Source organism: Plecotus auritus (assembly GCF_963455305.1).
Source record: "Plecotus auritus genome assembly, chromosome: 1".
NCBI lineage: Eukaryota > Metazoa > Chordata > Mammalia > Chiroptera > Vespertilionidae > Plecotus > Plecotus auritus.
In genome coordinates this window covers 83,516,219-83,537,008 of record NC_137770.1, presented here as the reverse complement: position 1 = coordinate 83,537,008, position 20,790 = coordinate 83,516,219, and the positions used below count along the sequence as shown (strand labels likewise).

The 20,790-nt window shown below is 43.9% G+C and overlaps 1 gene segment (V, D, J or C); it reads right to left on the bottom strand.

Moving 5' to 3' along the window:
• LOC308251095 (T-cell receptor alpha chain constant-like) overlaps window positions 1-723 on the bottom strand; it is a 49,659-nt gene extending 48,936 nt beyond the window's left edge. The window contains exon 1 of the C gene segment in view: window positions 555-723.
• Window positions 724-20,790: the final 20,067 nt, after the last annotated feature.

The following is a 20,790-nucleotide window of genomic DNA, read 5'->3' as shown; positions in this document are numbered from 1 at the left end:
GCCAATATTACACAGTCACAGAAAGCTTTATAGAAACCGACCAGACCAATGTCTACCAGGAAATCCCTTTCAATCCCCAAATCCAGAGGCGTGCTCCTCCAGCTGGGACCCTGGCCAAAGAGGCATCGTGGTCCATTCAGAGCCTGGTCGGGAAGGAAATGCTCTTCTGAGGTTAAATAATTCATCCTTCCACCTCCAGACCGAGCTGCCCCTGACCAGGCCAGCAAGGAGTGGCTCAATCCTGACAAAGCCCCTGAAGATGGGTTCTCCCACTCCCCATGTTCAACACAACTAGACTTTCTGACCCTAATGGTTAAGACAAAAAGGACAAGAAATCTGTCTTTCTCCAATTCATTTGTTCCTGCACCAATTATATATGTGTCCATTTCCACATGTACATATGGCATGTATAACACTGTCTGATCATTAGGATTAATGATTAGAATGAACAAAAAATAAAACTGGGTGGAGAAAACAGCCCCCACATAAAACTCAGTGCTATGGCTGCCTTTAGAAATGAGAGCATTCATTATGGATTCAGCAGAGATACTCACGGGATTTGACCATTAACCTTGTTCCCCCTCCAAATGTGAACGTGGTGCCTGCATTATTATTCACACAGTGATCTTCAGCTCAGCAAAAACCTTCTAGAAACTGAACTAAGTTTCCCTAAAGATCTTCTGGAAGGAGCGATACAGTGAGCACAGAGAATATTACATAACTGACACAGTAATAACCTGGCACAGAATCCTAGCACCAGCTTGGATTTTAGGACTGTTTCAACATTGGAGAAATGAAGGATATTCTTTCTGATTATTCTAAAGAAGGAGTTTTCTGCACAAGCCCAGAATGCTGGCTGCCAAAATCCTAGCACACCCTCTGGTTTTAGATACTAATTCTCCAGGGGTTCTAAAGATTATATACCTTATTTGAATAAAGAAGGAATAGCTCATGTCCATGGCACCAAAGCCAAAACAGCCAGAGGCACTGTCATTACAGAGGGAGAGACTGAGGGCAGCTGTCCTTGCCCACCTGGCAGGAGGGGTCAGAATGTTGGTTTGCCCATTGAGGGTGCTGGAGCCAGACATCTCTGACTGAAGTCCAGATTTTGGAACATCTAAAAGGAGTCCCACCTTTTCTCACTCCACAGAACTAGAGGTAGTTGCAGGTACTGGTCAGCTCTGGATTAGCTCCTGACTCCAAATTCAGACTTTTTCATCCCCTGCTTAGACAGTCACCAGGAAAAAGACTTCCATCATTTTCTACCTTTGTCCTAGTAGAGACTTTTCATTCTCACTGTCCCATTGTCCTGGAGATAACACAACTCATGGACTAACCTGAAATCATTCCCTCATGGGTAGCTTCTCCTATCCTGGCTAGGGGATCCTTTGGAGTCTCTCTCAATTTTGAGGTAACTTGAAGGAAAATCTGAGGAGGACACTCCCTGGGCACCACTGCTGAGTGTACAGCATGGTATCCTCCCTCCCCCACCCCCCGACCCCTGGAGAACAGAAAGAGTCCAGATTTTAGAGAGCCTTAAGTGATAATGGTTTCTCAAAATATGAATGCCAGGGAGAGAGGATAGGAGAGAGGCATAAAGGATAGGAGAGAGGCATAAAGAGGGGTAAGAAAAGGAGTGAAAAATGTGGAATGATAATACAGTTTTAGAATAATAAAGAATATAGAATTCCTATATTTATAAGTCTCTCAAGGTCTCCAGCTAATAAATACTTTTCTAATGGTAAGACAATTCTTATGAAATTGATGGTAAGCCCATCCTCAGAGCTCTCCTTCACCCCTCCTGTCCAGAGTACAGGGACCCAAAATTGCCACTTCAGACTAGCAGCCATTTTTGCTTCCATAGGTAGTTCCCTTACTTTACCTTTCCTTGGCCTCAAACACCAACAACTTTAAAAATAAAGTCCATCTTGCCTGTAATACTCACTTGTTAGAACCTGCAGCCTGGTTCCTGCTCCAAAGACATATTTGTAGTCTGCTGTGGTAGACACAATGTCATGTGGCTCTACATAAACCAACATCAGGTTACCATTTGTTGGAATAGCTTTGCTGTTGATTACTAGGACATCATATGCACTTTTCTTGTTGGAAGGTCTTTACCTCATGTTTTTCTAAAAGGAATTTATTTGGTATAATATCTCAGCTCTTATAAAAAGTCTCTACTACTTTGATTAGGTCTGAGTTTACCAAACTTCCTCAGTTTCATGCTATGTTCATCTTAAGTGTGTTTAAGTGGCTTTTTTGACAAACATATCAGGATTTGAACATCTAACTGATTGGTATTGAATCTTTGAAGTACTCCCTTTAGGACTCTTTATGAGAATCACTTTATGAGCCACACAAACATGCCAAGGATATTATTTTATAGTCATACCTCCTTTTGGAACCAAAATAGTACCAGTAACTAGCTTGAGTCCCTCATTTATTTATAAGTCATGGCTCTGAAAGGTTTTTGGTTATTAACAAAGACAAAATCTGACTTCAAAAGATTAAGGCATTATAGATGCTACAAATAGAGGGCAGAATCAAAGAGGAGATGAGCAATGGACAGTAGTTTGGACTAACTCGAGATACTTCAAATTGGGCCACTCACTTAATTGTATAAACTCTATTTGTTAACAGATCATCCTATGATCTTATTATCACACCTGGTTCATGCACAGAGGACTGTTGATGAAATACTATGGAAATGTGAGATGGCAGGCATTTCTGCAAATACTGTGCCTGCATGGGAAGCGCCCCAGTTTCTATAATTCTAACAGGGAAAAAAAAGCAAAAACAAAAACACTGAACTCTGCAAGTGTGGAGAGAGCCTGTAAATTCTCAGTACTGCTTCCTATAATTCAGCTCTATTACCCTCTCCCTGACAGTTTCACAACTCGGGTAACACATTCTGCTTTAGCACAGATAACTCAGTGGAGGTGGGGGGCCTTCCAAGGCACTGGTATTCTCTGTTCCTCCCATAAGGTCGACTCAGCAAGTCGAGGGAAAGGGGTGAAGTCTGCATGGGGAACTACTTTGTCCCTGGAGTGAAAAATGGGGCAGTCTTCTCTCCAGAGAAAGTTTCATTGTTCTGCTATTCTCTCAGAAGAGGAAAGTCATGAGAAGTTTTTAGCTCCTGCTGCCCTCCCCTCACCCGAGTCCTCAGTCCACTTGCCGGGTTTTTCAGTTCTATCAGATGACCTGGGCATAAACTCAACTGGATCCTCATCACTTATCTGTTAAAGACATGCTCCCATGACTACACTTGCTGCTTCGGTAGCATCCCTTTTCATTGCTTTGTTTCTGTCCCTATCATAAAGCTTTTCTTCTCCTTATCTCTGTCTCTTTCCCAAAGCCTCAACGTGCTTTGTGGTCCTTCGAGAAACACTGATTGTAGTATTAATACAATTTATCAAACTACCCTTAAACCTGATAACCAAATCCAGACTCCAGGGAAACAGGTGTTCATATCTTGCTCACACATCCGACATAGTTAACAACTACATACTAAATTAATCAATTACATTCAGCTGTGTTTCAACAGATCCTGTTGGATTTCTTTCCAAAAAGAATAATTTGTGAACCACAAGAACTCACCGGGTGTGACCAACAGGGAGGTGCCTTTGCCAAAGCTGAGTGCATACCCGGCATTTGAGTTCCACAGCACTTCTTCTCTAAACAAAAACCACTTGCAGTAGCCACTCTGCCTCTCCTCCTTGGGTGAGCCTCTATGAAATCTAATGCACAGCAGTCACACAGACCGAGGTCAGCCAGGGCCCTCTTCCATGAGACCACTGCTGAGAAGGTCACCCACATGGTGGGGTGGGCAATCACTCCTGAGAAATGCATCCTGGGGAGGGGACCGTGTTACATGTTGAGTTTCCCTATGTCCAGCAGAGGGAAGTGCCCATCTGGACTGAGGATAGCTAGGGGCATGACCAAGAGCAATTCTGTGGGCTCATGGATGAAGGGCAGAAAGACACCACTGAGAATGTGGTTGGTAAATTTCTTCTCATTCACTCTGGTTTGTATTTTAATTGCATTCATTGATTTAGTCTGTGAGACCCTAGTACTTACTTGGTTTAACAGAGAGTTTAGTGCCTTTTCCAAAGGTGAGCTTTCCTTGGCTGCCTCCATAATTCACACAGTCATATGGGGCCTTACAATAATCAGTGGGTAGGAAGGATTGAGGGAGAGACTGAACAAATGAGATCACCTTCCCCTCTCGTGGAAGTCTCACCACCTTGCAGCCTCAGCTCCCAACTCCTTTCTCGAGTTAGGACATTTCTCTAAAAATAATAGCAGACTGCAGATAGAGCTGAGCTTGATCTTAAACCACCAGTTTTGTTCCCAGAACACTGCGTTCTGATGGCTTGCTCATGCAAGACTCATGGGACAACCACAAGGTCAGGCAGAGACATGTCATCCAGCACAGGTGGTCAGCATTAGGGGACCAGGGACCGTGCAACTTTCAGAGGCACAGATCTTAAAAACAACAACAACAACAACACAAATCCAACAAAAAAAAGGACCCCCAAAACACAACAAAACCACTGATCGTACTCCTCTTGGAGAGGAGGGCTTCTTATAAAAAAAAAAAAAAAAAAAAAAAACCACAAAAAAACAACCCATAGATTTCTGAGTTGTTAGGTCTTTCAGCTCTGTCTTATTACAGAATACAGGCTTTGCATCTTATCATTAGAATTTCTCTATATCCAGAGCCAATGAAGAAGCCAGTGAAAACTTCTATGCCTTCATGACCTAATTCTTCGGATTGCCAGAGTCTGTCAACTAGCAGACACCCACCAGCCCAGGCACAAAGAAACTAGGCGCATCTATCCTCCTGGGAGTAGCAGTGTCTTAATCCCACTAAAACTACACGGAATAGCACTGCCACTCACTCAGGCCAACTTTTGAGATTCACCCACTCCCCTCACTTACTTGGTTTTACTATCAGCCTGGTCCCTGCTCCAAAGCGCAGGTTGTTGTTATTATTGCCACAGCAATACACCCTCTAACAAAAACCTCCTCAGGACACCTTGAAGTCAGGCTCCCAGCATGGCACAGAACACAACAGTCCCATTCTCCCTTTTCTACAGAAATGGGGTCATGTTGTCATGCTTCTAGGCTGCAAAAGTGGTCACTTTTCAGCCCACTGAGCACAGCTTATCGAGACCCCAACTGGGCACTGTGAGACATATAATCAGCTCTCAAACAGGTTCCTAAACCCACACCACAAACAAATCTTGCCAAACACACAGTTTGTCTTCAGACACCACATGTATGAGGTACTGCCTGGTGGCATGCTCCAGAACTTCTATAATTTGCATTTTAATTATGGGTTCAAAACACCCAAACTACTCATCTATATAATTTCATGTTAATTATCATGCGGTCATTTTGTAATTGGTAAATAATGAAAAGTGGCAGTGCTTTGGGAAGGGGGGGGGGGTTGTTGCATTTGATTATGTTTTCAGAGGGTCAAGGTTTTGTTTTTACCCCACTAAGGGTCTAATCAAATGACTCCTCTTAGAAGTCAAGTGCATAGGACATAAAGCAAGTTTCCTGAGAGTCACTCTACAACATTAGGTCACTGCAGCCCATTTCCTCCCATTTATACATATCACCCCAGAAAAGTTATCAGAATAAGCAGGGCTCTCTCTTCTCTGTTTGAGAGCAATTTTCATTCTGCTTCCCAGAGTGACAAAGTCTGGATGATAAATTAATTCCTAAACCCACTGTTCCAAAGGAAACACACCGAGTAATGATCGCCAAAGAAGCAGAAGAAGCAGGGAGAGGTCTGTTTTCACAGGTGGGAAGGAAAGCCTTGGTAACAGAAATAAAATAACACAAATTCTGATTGAAAGCACTGAGGTGTCCTCAGTGAGACCACCTCCCACCATAGGGGGAAGGACTACATCTAGCCAGGATAACCACTCTGTAGTACCCTCGGTTTTAAAGGAACACACAGTTAAGCTACATCATGGTACTTTTACCTACCAAGGGTGACCTGAAGTCTCGTTCCAGTCCCAAAGACGAGGTTCCTGGCTCCGCCAGTGGTTACACAGTGAGATGCTCCCTAACAGAAACCTGTTGCTTGAATCTCCTTCTGGTCTCCACACTCCACTCCCTTACTTAGAGCTCTCTCCCCATGACCTCTTCCCCAATGGGCAGCTTGTCTGAGCCCTCAGGGATCCATTTCCATTGCCCAAATGCTGCAGTATTAACTCCTACAAGTGCAGCAGGACATGGCTAGATACTTGCTTGGCTAACACTACCTGTTAGGGACCCTTTTTGACTTCAACAGATCATGAGGAGCTGGCTAGTTGATTAAGGCCAAGGATTTGTCAAGTTCAACTCTGCAGACATTAGGGATTGAGCTCTTTGCCTTTCTCTTTCTGGGTTTTATGTTAATGTTAATTGATCTCTCTTGTCAGACTTCATGAATGATGGCCTCAGAAATAAAATGATTAATAACTATTCTAAATTAAGGTCCCTGAGTCAGGCAGAGAAGAGGGCATGAAGACAGAAAAGGAGAAACAATCAAAACTCTATCTTCCTGGCCATTTCCACCATTCCAATGAAAGCCATTGTCACTGCAAAGGTGGTGCTAACAAAGTGGCCCGCATATGTTTGTGCCCCAGTCCTAAGGGTATCCTTTGTCTGCTGGAGCCCAGAATTCCCAATAATGGCCTTGTAGTTAAATATAGTCACAGAAGCACCCAGGAGCTCTCTGAAGCACAGACTGTATCACCTCCCTCATCTACAGGACTCAAAACCTACTGTGTGTTTAGGACAGTGTTGGTGACGGCAGTGGTACCAGAGGCTCCTTAGTAAGATTTAGAAGTGTCCCCATGGGGACTGCATTTAGATCCCCATCTCCCCGGCAGAAGCACTTACAGGGCTGGATGATGAGCTGGGTCCCTCTCCCAAAGGTGAGTAGGTTAGTACCTCCTGTATTCACACCCTGGGACAACCCTTTGCATAAATCTCTCTGTCAGAGACCCAGCCCTGAACCTCTCAGAACCTCTATAGTGACTCTTAAGCCCACGGATACCAGAGAGGACTCAGAGCCCTGGCTGGAGCTGCTGGTCATTTCTGTCCCTCTCTTGCTATGTCATAAAAGCTTAAAACACACATAACTACGGCAAGGTGCCCCGAGATGAGCACTGGGAGTGCCATCACACAGCTTCCACCTGTACCACCATTGACTTTTTCAGGAGAGTGACCATGACCGCAAAACTCTACCCCATGACATAGGGAGGATGGGTAGGATGGAGGCCCTTAGTCACAAATATTTAAAGGGGCATAAAGAGAAGCCAAACATCAGACTAGAATGCATAATAGAAAAACACACAGAGATCTCCCTTTCCTTTCAGACTTACTGGGCCTCACTGCTAAACGAGTCCCGGTCCCGAAAGTCAGCTTGTTTCCAATGCCAGTGTTCCCACTGCTGTCAGCTGCTTTACAGAAACAGGGCAGACACCTGTCACGAGCGGCACCTCACCAACCCGTCTGCCCTGGTTTTCTCCTGACACTGATCCAGAAATGCCCTAAGCCTAGCAGTGTGGATCTTTTCTCATACCTCTCTCTCTAAGCCACAAGCTTTCTAAGCCACAATCTCTAAGCTTAAGAGTACAGACTAAGGTTTCCCTTTTACCAAACGAGACACCCAAACAGTAGGCAATGTGTTCCACAGAGATACTGACATAATTTTTCTTTTTAATTCTGTTTTAAAGCTGCGGGTCACACCAGTTAATTGGTGTGATGGACTCTCTCAAAGGCATTACGTGGAAATTCGTAAGTGAATCACACTAAGGAAATGTTTGTGTTGCACCTGAAATTTACTTTTTCTTTCTTCAGAATCAAATACTGTACTTCTAAACCGTAAAGAGTCTATTCAATATGCAACGAAACTCGGGTTGCTATTAGTGTGGGCCAGAATGCATTTTATACTCACAAGGTTGGACTCTCAAAATGGTTCCTGAACCAAAGATCAGCTTGCTTCTGTCATTCACACAGCATCAAGCTCCTCTACAAAAACAGCGGGCCGCAGTTTTTGCGTGTAGGGTGGAGTGGGGCAAATGACATGGCCCTGGAAACAGAAGACTGGTCCATTTTGCATTAAGAACCTGCTGGTATTTGGCCAAGAAGCCAAGGATATTGCAATAATCGCAAAAACTTCTAAATATGAAAAGGCTGGTTGGGCATGGAATCTGGCTCATGTTTGCTCTTTGCTTCTTGGACTAGGATAAATGCTTCAACTTTTCTCTCGAAGGAATACTCCAAAGGTTTAGTGTATCTATTTTTTCAGGGCTTTTCTAGCCTTTTAGCCAAATTTTCTTTCATCTCATTAATCCTAATCATACTCCATCCTGTCCAAACAATTTTACTCTGCTGTGATGTCCTCTAGTTTCAAATCCCATAGCAGCTACCAACCACTACAAATTTCTGAAAGCGCTGCTTGGAAATGAGCTCATTTTAGCTGGCTTCCACAGATTTTCAAATATTTGGGGCTCTGAGTTGGTTTAGAGACACTCTGGGCAAAGCATTCGTACACTGAGATGCTGTTAGTGGCACAGGAGTGTGGCATTTTCCCTGGGTGCATTCTGTTTTCACCTGGACAGTTTCCTACACACTTCTAGCTACTGTGGCATCTGTGGAGGCAGCAGACTGACCATCCCTGGTTTGCTACCGTCTTCCTTTGTAATTCCAGGCCCCTCTGAGTTCCCTGTCCCTAGACACAGAGTGAGAAGAGCACCACTTTCCTATTCTATCCAGAGAGAGGAGAAGAAAAAAACTTTGATGTCTAAGGGCGCTTCAGCCAGCCTAGCTGGGAGGCACTTTATCATGTACTTTTCACTATAAGAGCCTGAGCCATCCAAAGCCTCAATAGTCATGCCTTTAATTTCTAATGCAGAAAAGAGAGAGAGAGAGAGAGAAAAAAAGAATTCCTCTAGGTTAACTGAGTGGTTAAGACAGCTGGGAAATCCAGACTTGGAAAGGTTCCATCCCCTTAGCTCTTGCTCTCTCAGTGTGCTTTTCTTTCCATTTGGGGAGGTTGTCTTTGGTTATAAAGGGAACGTATTCAAATTTTCCACAGCTTTTAATTTTAGGCGCAAGAAATTTATTTGTCCCATGTTTTTCACATTACTCTACTCTGTGCATATATATCCATTCTATCTATCTATTATCTATCTATCTATCTATCTATCTATCTATCTATCTATCTATCTATCATCTATCATCTATCATCATCTATCTATTATCTATCTATCTATCTATCTATCTATCTATCTATCATCTATCTATCTAATCTCAGACACAGTTGTTTTTAACAGTTAATTCTGTGCCTTGTCCAAACTGTAACTTACTAAATGCAGATGTGCTACTGCACTGATAAACTCCACTGAACTCTCCCCCTGGTTTTCCAAGTTTAAACCTTCCCCTGGGATCAGTGCTTAGCTTCCTGTTGAGTAAGCCAGCCCCACCCAGAACATTAGCTCTTAGCACCTTTTCAAATACTTTTGCCATCTGCAAAGAGAGACACACATGGACTAGTTTTGTAAAATTATACTGCCTGGCATTCTGTCCACCTGCCTCTCTGGATTTTCTGGTTTGCTTTTCTCCTTGAGAGCTTGTGTTTCTACCATTTCTTTCAAACATTAGCAGTATTCAAAGTTAAAATGATCATACATGATAAAAATGAAGATGCAGTCATTCTATCTGAATTCTCTTCACATGTCACATTAGCATAATGGTAGCAGCAAAAACAGAATTGTGAATCATATTTTTTTTTTTCGTTTTGAATTAAATATTCAAGACTGGAGTTTGCCCAGAAAACTCAGATATTTGGCTAATACCCATCTCTACCAGTTATGAGAAAGGACAGGTGGAAACTTTTCTTGATAAGACTGCATGTCTAGTATGACCCCCAGAATCTTATACAGGCAACCTGGAAATTCAAGAACTGATTTCCTGACCAAGGATGAAGTACTTACTGGGTGTAATGGTAAGTCTGGTTCCGGTCCCGAAGTTTAATTTCTCGTTCCCATAGTTAGACACACAGTGTTCTAAGTCATTGCAAAAACCATTGCTCTAAGTTCTCGAAACTCTACTGCAGGGCCTCCCACCCGTCGTTTCTTGTGACCCTCTCCTCACAATGCTTCTACAATAGCAAAGCCCCCAGTGACCCCTTCATGTCACTTCCTGTTGGAACAACTGAGAGAAGTGGAGATAAAAGGCTATAATCAGAAGAGACTTGACATGTGAGATCTGTTTTAATTTTTCTGCCAAATTTTCCTTCAGAGAGAACAAACATTTTCTTTCTCTCTGCAGGTGTTATCAGAATTCCCTCGGGTCTAAACACAGGTGTGAGTCTGGAATCCGCTGCCATTTTTCTCACCCTTTTATACCATCCCGCATTTCAGTTCTCTCTGAAGTGCTTTTTTGCCTTCTGGTCCATTTTCTCTCAGTTGTCCCTCCATTCTCTGCTCCCGTGGCCTGTGCCACAAAGAGCCAGATGTCTCTGGTGAGTGCAGGTGTGAGGGGTAAGCTAGGGGACAGCCATGACTGCAGACATTATTTATCCCCCTCCTCCCAGGGATTTTTAGGCAAGGAAATAAAGACCTGTCATGATGTCAATCATTCTAGTGGTGGATGGGAAGGGCTCTTTGCTATATTCCAGATAAATTTATACTGAGAAGCAGAGAAATAGAGTAGCAGACTTTTGATAATTCTTTCTGGTGTTTACAGGGTTTGCTCAATACAATGGTGATGGAAAATTTTCTTCGACTTACTTGGAATGACTGTCAAACTTGTTCCTCTCCCAAAATAGAGGTTCTGGGTACCAGTGTTACACTGTGATAGAAAGCTCAACAAAAACCAGGCAGAAGAGAGAGCCAGGTGTACACCTGGGGCCCCACCCAACCGACTGCCAGGCAGATGGACTGTCTCTCCCCCTGCAGGCGCAGGAGCAAGGGTGATAATAGAAAGGAACTTGAGGGCCTAGAGCAGCTGTGACCATGTGTGGCTGGAGGTACTGAGTCCCCCTGAGAGGGGATTCAAGGGAGGGCTAATGTGCATCTTGTGCAGCTTGCTGTCTAATGAAAAGTGTGGGCCCATTTGTTTTATTCCTGGGCATTTAAAAATTATTTTAAGACTTAATTTCTCTCCTGATGATCATATGATTCTGAAGTGCATTTTAATTAGATCTCTTTATCACCTCTTTTCACTCTGGGAAGGATTTTATTCATTTGTGAAATTTCTGGAATAATTCATTTTCTCCAGATGAATTGAGTATGAGGCTCTGATCACCTTGATCCTCTCCAACCTGCCTCATTTCCCTAAGACCCCCAGTGTGCAGTTGCCCATTGTCCACTCTGCCTCACACCTTGTGCCCCATGTGCAGTGAGAATTGGTGGGGAGAGCACAAGTTGGTGACTTTGTTTTTCAAATTGCCGCTTTCAAGTCCCAAGCTCTCTATGCTACCTTTTAAGGATTAAACCTACATTCTTTGACCTTCTTTTCTGATCAGAGTTAATATATCTTGATCCCTCAGCTTTATGTCCTCAACCACATGTCACCTACACAGCCACTGGAGCTCCATGCATATGACTATTAAGGCCCCCACATTTCACAGGCAAAATCACAGGGACACTTACTTGGAATGATTGATAAGCTTGTCCCTTGCCCAAATGTCAACTTGTTGGAGAAGGCTGTCACCCAGCCACCCAATCCTTTGCAATAATTGACAGATGACTCTTAGGGAGCTTAGACCCCAGTCTTTCTTGATGCCACTTCAAAAGCACCTCAGAGAGTTATGGGATGGGATCTGTGAGTATGGAGCCACAGCTAGGCCAGATTCTCTCAGGATGATACAAACCTTGCTGGGAGTGTGTACTTTTCTGCCTTGGTGTCATTACAATTTCTGACATGGACAGGTTTTAAAAGCCTCAGTGAGCTCGCTTGTCTCCTCCTCCCTTCTCTATTATCCCCCATCCACAGGACATCCCAATCTGCATCTCATTTCCATCTCCAAGCCTTTGCCTGGTTTCAGCAGGTCCTCAGGCACATTGATCCGCCTTCTCTGAGCCAGCGTCTGTTCACAGGCATGCTGTGATTACAGAACTGGGACTTCCAGGCTCTCAGAGCTGAGATCTGGGCTCCCCGCTCCTTATCACTGGGCAATATGTTGTTCTCATTTGTCTGGCTAATGAAGAGCTGGCCTTTCTTAGTGGATGCGTTTTGCTGAAATGACAACTGCCAGAGAGCACAAACAAAAGCAGAGTTCTCAAGGCAGTTTTGGCCTTTCTGACCCCTTTGGTGGATTTCAGTCAAAGGGATTCCAGGCTCAAAAGTCAACCTCTCAACTTTGGCTCCCACATTATGGGTTTGGAGAAACTCAATGAAATCTGGGCAATGTTGGTCCAACCTGCCCCCTGCTCATTAGAACCAGGCTTTCCTTGGCGACATCTCGCACATTAAAAATGACGGTAACAACCCAACATGCAGCCTTATAGCAGCACCGCACATTCCAGCTCCACACCCACCCGGGTGCTGCCTCTCAGTGGAGCAGGTAGACAGCGATGCCAGACCACCCCCTCCGCACACACAGGCTAGGACTACGCTGCCTGCCTGATCCACTGGGCCTGTACAACAGCCCAGGGGCTGGACTCTCCCCCTTTGGTATGGGGGAAAATACTGCCCTAGAAGGAGAGCCTAGGAAAACAGTGCCTAAGTCACAGTCCGAGCGGTGATGTTCTTCTCTGGACACCCCCTCCCCACCTCTGTCTAATCAAGCTGCAGTGAAAAATATATTACTGCTTTTTAACTTCCCACCTCCTTCCTGCCTCTCATCTCTTTCATTTATCATTTCTGAGCGCCCACGGGCCTCCAGACTCTCCTTGATCTATTTCCATCAGACTCCAATAGAATCCCTGCAAGAAAGAGCCCAAAGGCCTAAAATGCAAAAAGACGTGGGGGACACTGTGAGTTTGAGTCTTTCTGGCTTGCTGGGCTTCACGGTTAACCGCATCCCCTTTCCAAATACCAGCTTCTCAGAGCTGTCACGCTTCTCCCTGCAGCGGGGCATGTTACAGCGACTGACAGGAGGAACTTTATGCATCTTAAAAAAACAGCCAGCGTTTTTCTCTTCCTGGCGGGGTGCAATCACAAACACACCCCAAATCTTTCTATCTGCTCTAATTATTGGCAAGGATACAGCTTTGTGTCTGAAACTCTTTGGAATGAATTGTAACCTCTTGCCTGGTGGCTTCAGAGCTGGAAATGAACACAGTGGATGCATATTTTCCCCTCCCCTCTTTTGTAGTTTTGCATCTATAGACACAATAGGAGACAGGCAAGGAACATAGAGGGATTTGAAATAAGACCTCAGATTCCCATCCAGTTTTCTTGTTCTCCCTCTCCACTTTCATTTAAAACCCTGAATGGAATGCCCCCTACCTATTCCAACTCTGCTTCCAGTTCTCCCTCTCCAACGTGGATACCGGTGCACATGGCCTCAGCTGAGCCAAGAAGAAGTTAAGATTGGTGTAAGGGAAAACTTTCTGATAGAATGATACTAAATGTTAGGAGGGGTTACTCAGGGGAATTGGTTGGAAAGGGTGACCCTCCAACCCCAAAGTTGGGCATCATCTCCAGAGAAGGCTCAGAAAGCAGTAAAGACTCTTTTCTATCTTTCCAGGGTCAAGATCAGCTCTACTTAACAGCAGGAGGATAAACCTAATGGCTCAGGGTCCAAAAGGGAATTATTAATATTGAGACTAAAGGAAGGACAGGACCTTGGAGGCCACTAGTTAACCTCAAGCAAGATCTGGTTCCAAGGCAACATACATTTCTTTCGAATCAGGGGCAAATTTTCAGAATTTCCAGAATGCTGCTGTGTCCTTTTACACTTACTTGGATGGACAGTCAAGATGGTCCCCCGTCCAAACATCAGCTTGCCATAGCCACCACCACCAGAGTTAACACTGTAACAGAGGCCTTTACAAGAACCCCGGGGGACCACAGAGGCTCACAGCCACCTTCCTCTTTAATTCTGGGGAGAAGAAACTCATCCAAAGGGACCTAGATTTGTGAGGCCAGTTTCTTCCTACTGAAGGTCAGAGGACCATTTCCACACCTGGTCCTGGGCCACTGACTGGCTGTGTCCCCCTTGCTTACCATCTCCCTCCTTTTCCTCTGGTTTCCGTCCTGAGGCTTACTGATGTCTCATGTTTAGCATCTCTCTTTCTAAAGGTCTCATTTCCATTTTACAGCATCATTTTCAGGACAATTGCTCTGATCAGTTTTCAAGACATGTCCTCCCCTTCCTTCGAGGTATCACACATTTCTGATGACAACGAAACTGATTAGAAGAAGACAGGAGGAGAGTGTTCAGCTTTCTGGAGGCTGACTAGAATTAGATGAGGTTGAGGCTCCAGCCTCTTGAAACACTCTCTCCAGAGCCTCCCTTCATGCCCCAACATAAGAAACAAAAAGGATGGGCACATTTGACTCAGCCTATTTTCACAGAGTGGCTTTTCTGTCAGTTTTGAACTTGGTGAAATGTTAGTGGCATTTCACAGAAAGTTTATACCTGAGCTTTGTTATGGCGATTAGCTATTCTGGGTTTAGCAAAGAAATACCTTTATCTTGGGTAGCCTCTCAATCTCAGGCAAGCTGGGACATCTGGTCACTCTATGAGAAGTGTCCTGACCTCAGAGTGCAGCCATAGTGGTAGAGTTAAGTGAGGCCCCTGTTAAAGGCAGGCTTCTGCATCTTTACTTGAGGTTGCTGTAAATGTCATCCTTTGACCTAACACAGCTTCCATTGTTGACTGTCACAACCATAGGGAGCTTGGGGGTCTCCTAGGCTGTGTCTGGTGGATGCCCCAAAAGGCAGAAGAAGCAAAATTGAGGCAGTCTCATTATTGGCACAATGGTGATCAAACTGTATCCCCAAAGAATGTGAAAAACAAATACTTAGCTCTTTAATTGCATTCCACTTTTAAACTGAATTGTCTGGACTAAATTTGTGCTGGTCTCTCTAGTCACCTCTTTAAGCAACCACTTAATCAGTAAAGGGTCAAAGCTTTAGCTTGCTTATCAACATGAAAAGGGTGAGAGAAAAAGGCTATTATTTAGCAACGAAGACATGTCTCTCTGCTTTAAGCATAGCAGTCAGGGATTCAAGCGACTCTTCCCATCTCTTCCCTACTCTACACCCTACTCCAGCTGCCATAACATCAGGACATAAACAAACTCAGATGCCTGCCCTCAGCAGAAGCCCTCAAACAAACGACGCCAATGTATTGCCGTGGCAATAACCTCTGTGTTCTGTTGACTGTGGGAAAACAGAATTTAAGCGTGGGTGTCTTGGACTCCAGCCTTGCCTTGTAGTCCTGCATGTAGAGTCCATTGCATGGGAAACCTGGCGTACAATTACTGTTCAGCGCTCTGGAAGGATGCTTGCCCTGCATAGATATTTCCTTTGCGTGGTTAGGCCGTCAAACTCCCTGGCCTCTTGTCCACATTTTAAAGTGTGGAGGTCAACCAAGTGCTGAGAAGGCCTCCCAGCTTCTATATGCATTCTGGTGTGTTTCTACCAAGTCACCAACGATAAAACCTCCTGTATAAGTCCCCAGCATCAACTGCCCACCCTCTGAGAAGGGAGGTCCTTCAGTCTCCAGGATGTTCATAAGAATTCCCTTGAAGGGTTAATTAGATAGACCCTCAGAGATTGCTGAATGCATGGGATTTAACCCTGTCATGTATTATTCATTGTTTTTGTTGTGCTGGTTTTGTCCCCTGCTGAGCAAGGCACTTCTGCGCATGACAACTTCATGGCTAACCACACTATATGTTCTTCAGGGCCTATCCCAGAACATTCCAAGCCAGCTGCTACCAGGGTGCATTAACCCCTTCAGTGCCACCTGCACTGCATCACCCCCTGAGCCACTCTTCAAGAGCTCTGACTGGGCTGTGTTTTGCAACACGCTTTTCCCAGTGCTGCGTGCTCTCCTAATCACGGAAAGCAGATCTAAAAATGCTGCAGCCAGGGCACTCAGCTCATATCAAAGGAGACTGGGGTGCTTCAACAGGTTTTCCTCATCTCCACTTTACCCAAGCTGTATATCAAGCCCGTCTTCCCAGCATTTGTTCATAAGCACCACTCTCAGAAACCCATCAGAAACACAGATTTTCAAGAAGTGCCAATAGCAATTTTATAGCATTTTAAGCTTTTCCAAGTACTTACATACATTATTATTATTATGGAAAGGTGGGTGTATATTTGAGAGTGTATTGCTCTATTCTCACAACCCAGAGGACAAATGAATTTCTCCCCACTCTCTGCAGTTGAACTGAAGGCCCAGTCAATGATTTTGGTAACTGAGGGAAAGAGAGGTTTAATGCTCCACCTGAGTTAACCAGAGAGTTCCACCCATAGAGACCTCTATACTGGACTGGGGATTGAGAACAGTTCCTTTAAGAGAGAAAACATGAAGGGAAAAGAAGGAAAAAATCTGTCTGTAGAATTTCCAGCATTCATTAATAAAATTGCAGGGTCCCATTCTTTTGGAGATAAATTTAGGGGGAGTTTTAGTATCTGCCTCAGGAAGATTTATATTTGGTCTTCTGAATTTGCATAGTCACAATATGCCAATTTCCTCTCTCTCCTTTTGGCAAACATTCCGTGGCTTTAGCTGAATCTCTCAGGATCCTGTATTCAATTTTTCTCCCTGAACCTATAATCTTGTTTAAGATGGATGATAGGAATGTTTTTAGCTGAAGATAATTTAGTCTTTGTACAATGGAGTTCTAAGCTCTCTGATGGGGACCATGTCTTCCCATGTCTTAGATTTAGAAACTAAGCTGGGATGTTTGGGGGGATAATAATTTAAATGAGAAGAAAGAAGTGCTTTGAATTCCCTTTACCCCCACCCTGGTTAGTCCCTTCAAACTTACTTGGATTCACAGTTAAGAGAGTTCCTTTTCCAAATGTCAGTTTATAGCTGCCACTTCCACTATTCTCACAGTCAGGGGGCACTTTACAAAAACAAACAGGAGCTGCTCTTTGCAGAAGGGCCCTGGGGCGGGGGTGGGGGGGGATGGGGGGTGTCAATATGATCTTGACCTGCAACCCAGGACTAACCTGCAAGTCCACAAGGTGGCCGCTGCAGGCAGGAGCTGGGCTTCCAGAAGGCAATGGAGCCCTGATAAATATACACATTATTTATTTTTTAAATTTGTATTCTTTTTCTTCTCTTTATGTCTAAGCTGCCACCTTAGTTTCAGTAATCCACCTATTTTTCTTCCCTCATTGTCTACCCCTGGCTGGCACTCAGAGTTTCTACTTTATTGCACTTCAGGGCTATTTCTTGAAATTGCTCACATCAACTCACTAAATTCTGATTGACTGGAAACTGATTGCAGATGCAGACAGGGAGCAGAGTGAGTGAGCTTTTAAAGGGACAGGTTCAAAGGGAGAAGTTGGAGGGCTTTTTGGCTTTCCTGGTCTGCTTCCCTATGATGGACTAGGCAAAACGAGTCCCGCCTCTCCCGGGGAACTTGCAGGACTAGGCTTAGAAGGAAAGGGCTGGAGGGAGCCCTCGTAGCTTCCCCCTTTCATACTTACTGGGGTTGACGGTCAGCCTGGTTCCTTGCCCAAATACCAGCTTTTGGCTGGCACTCCCTGAGGTACACCACAGCAAACAGCTTTACACAAACCTCACACAAGGCCCCTTTCCCTCTCCCCCTTGAGGAGGAGACCTGATCTGCTCTCCTAGCGCCCCAGCTGCTGTGGACAATGGCCTGAATCTCACAAGCCAGATAGGTACAGGACAGTGTCCCTTTGGAGCTTCCTATTTTCTCCTTGACAAAGTCTCCTTTGTAGACATGTACCAGATATTGAATCTCTTTGCCAGCCAAATACTTAACATCTTTATTCCACTTCATACAATTCTAACCTTTTTAAAAAACCATTCTTTCAGTCTTTTCAGAGCTCCCCCTAAAAACAGCTGAATTAAAAGAACATTTAAAAGCAGAATATGCCAGGTCTCCTGAGTAAAGCTGAGTTGGCTTCATCCTTACAGTTTCTGGGTTGAATCCTAGGACCTGCTGGTCTGCAACCTAATCCACCAGGCTAAAACAGGAAAGGTTAGGTGTCAAGGCAGAAAATCCAGGGGAAATCCTGCCCTGTGAGACCTTCTTGTCCCTGCACACTTAATGGAACTCATTTTTGTGCTAATTCCTCCCCCCCCCCCCCCCGAACCCCGCCCCAGGACATTGACAGCACTTGTCACCAATAGGGAGCCCTCCTCAAGATCACTTCTAGGAGAAACCCATCCATGTGCCCTTTAGTCTGAAAACAGACGTCGTTTCTTTCCTCTGCTCAGGGAAATTTTATTAAAAAACAATTCCCAATTTTGCAAAGTGAAGAAGATTAAGAGAAACCCTGTTTGCCTCTGTTCTCCTCCTCCTTCCTCCCCCTTCTCTCCAATAGTTTTAAACTATTCATAGAAACATTCCCTCTAGGATTAGAAAAATGTGGTCTAATCTTTTCATCTTTTTCCCCCCTTGCTATTTACTGCAGTTGTATACTTACAATCTACATTTACATTTCATTTCCATTTGTAGGAGGTACTAATGCTCTTTTCTATTACTTCCAGAACACTGTGTGTAATGATAAACTCTATTGAAATAAACCAAATCACAAGGCATTTTTAGGGCTAGAGGTTGACATTTCTGTTTTCCCAAGACAGGTTCGGAGTGAACAAGTTATTATTACTCTTCCAGGCAAGTCCAAGATAGGGGCAGTCCAGCCAACCGAGCAACCAGGTTTACAGGATTGACGTGCTTAAGTCTAAATAACTATCTACTGAGCATTGCTCCTTGGGATTAATTTGGATTTCCTTTTTAACCTAGTTCCAAAATGTCAGCTTCCCATCTCTTTCAGTCTTAGACTTTTTATGACAGGCAAAGCTCAAAGTAAATCTCATGGATGTGTTTTGAATCTCTACCAATATTTCATCTCTACACATCACAAATAAAGAAACCAAAAGAAGGATGAATATAACACCTTTGGGAGAAAGTTTGTAACAGTTCTCTGGGAGAGATGAGATTTATAAATAAAAATGGAATGGCATGTGCTTTTCCTGATTATCATTTCTAATATCTGGAGGACTCTAAATATCCACCCCAACCTGGAAAGATAGCAGCTGACCCACCTGCTCTAGCAACTGGACACATAGGTCAGCATGAACATGCTTTTTAAAATCTTATGCTGTTTAGGCAAAAGGACTTCTGGGAGGTCACTTGGAGCTAATATAATACTCATCTGATCCTAGCCTTTTGAATATGAATAATAATTGGACCATGAAAGTAGGCTTACTTTGAGGTACCCATCGGGTAGTTGGTATCTCTTGGGAATTGTAAGCAAAAGGTACACCCCAAACAATTTTCTGGGATGAGCTTCCATTATAGTAAATAGACTCCATCATGGAGCAAAATTTCAGCTGCATTCAAGTTAATGGAAATTAGGTTTGTTTTGAGAATGGTGGGCAGTGCTCAAAATATCCCTCTTGGGTATTGCAAGGTAGAGAGAAGGATTGTCCTTGCAATTGGATTATGGAATCTTCTTACACTTCTAAGCTTAGTTACTACTTTTTCACTGAGGAGAACAGAAATGAGTGGGTATCAAAAGGGCTTCTCTGATGCAGAGCTTAGCTAGGGAAAAGATAAAAATGTCTCAGTTAGAAACACAGAATGTAACAGTGCCATGGGCCTGTTTTCAGAAGTTCACAATTATATATATATATATATATATATATATATATATATATATATATATATGTATATATATATGTTGTTGATTTCAGAGAGGAAGGGAGAGGGAGAGAGAGATGGAAACATCAATGATGAGAGAGAATCACTGATCGGCTGCCTCCTGCATGTCCCCTACTGGGGATCAAGCCCACAATCCAGGCATGTGCCTTGACTGGAATCAAACCTGGGACCCTTCAGTTCGCAGGCCGATGCTCTATCCACTGAGCCAAACTGGCTAGGGTAACGATCTTTCTATTTTGAATATTTGTTTTTAATCTTACTCTTTCCTTAAATATCAGCTTGTTATCAATGTCAGCGCCAGAAAATCTTACATGGCTTTACCCAGCTACCTTGGCTCCAAGATTTTGCGTATAACGGGATTAAACAATTCTTCTTCTCCCCACCCCCCAATTGAACCAACGTGGAGGCCTTGGGAAGACAAGGTAGATAACATGAGCGTGGTTCAGTTGTTTACATCTGGAAGCTAAGTCTCACTGTCTCCTTTTGGATCAGGTTGCATGGCACATCCCCTGCCATTGCTGTGTGCTTTATTCCCATCTGTCCCATGTCGCCCTCCCTTTTCTTTTTAATGCTTTCTTCCCCTAGGCACTGAAACTTCAATTCAGATTCCATTTGTCAGATGTGCATTTCCAACAATAAAAAAAACAAGCTTAACTTTTCCAAGTGCTTAAAGGTGTTGAAGAGATAGTTGTAAAGAGGCTCCAGTCAGAAGTTGTCCTCATAATCATTTTCACCAGAAAGACACATGGCACCAAGCCCCCAAAATGCTAATAACTGGGTGAGTAACCCAGTGATCTTACGCTGAATTTCTAAGAGCAGTGGCTTATGTTTAGAAACAAGTGATCTTTAAAACATACCTGGTCTAACACTCAAAGTCGTTCCTTTTCCGAATGTCAACTTATTATTGGTTCCTGCATCACACATTGATACGAGACTCTACAAA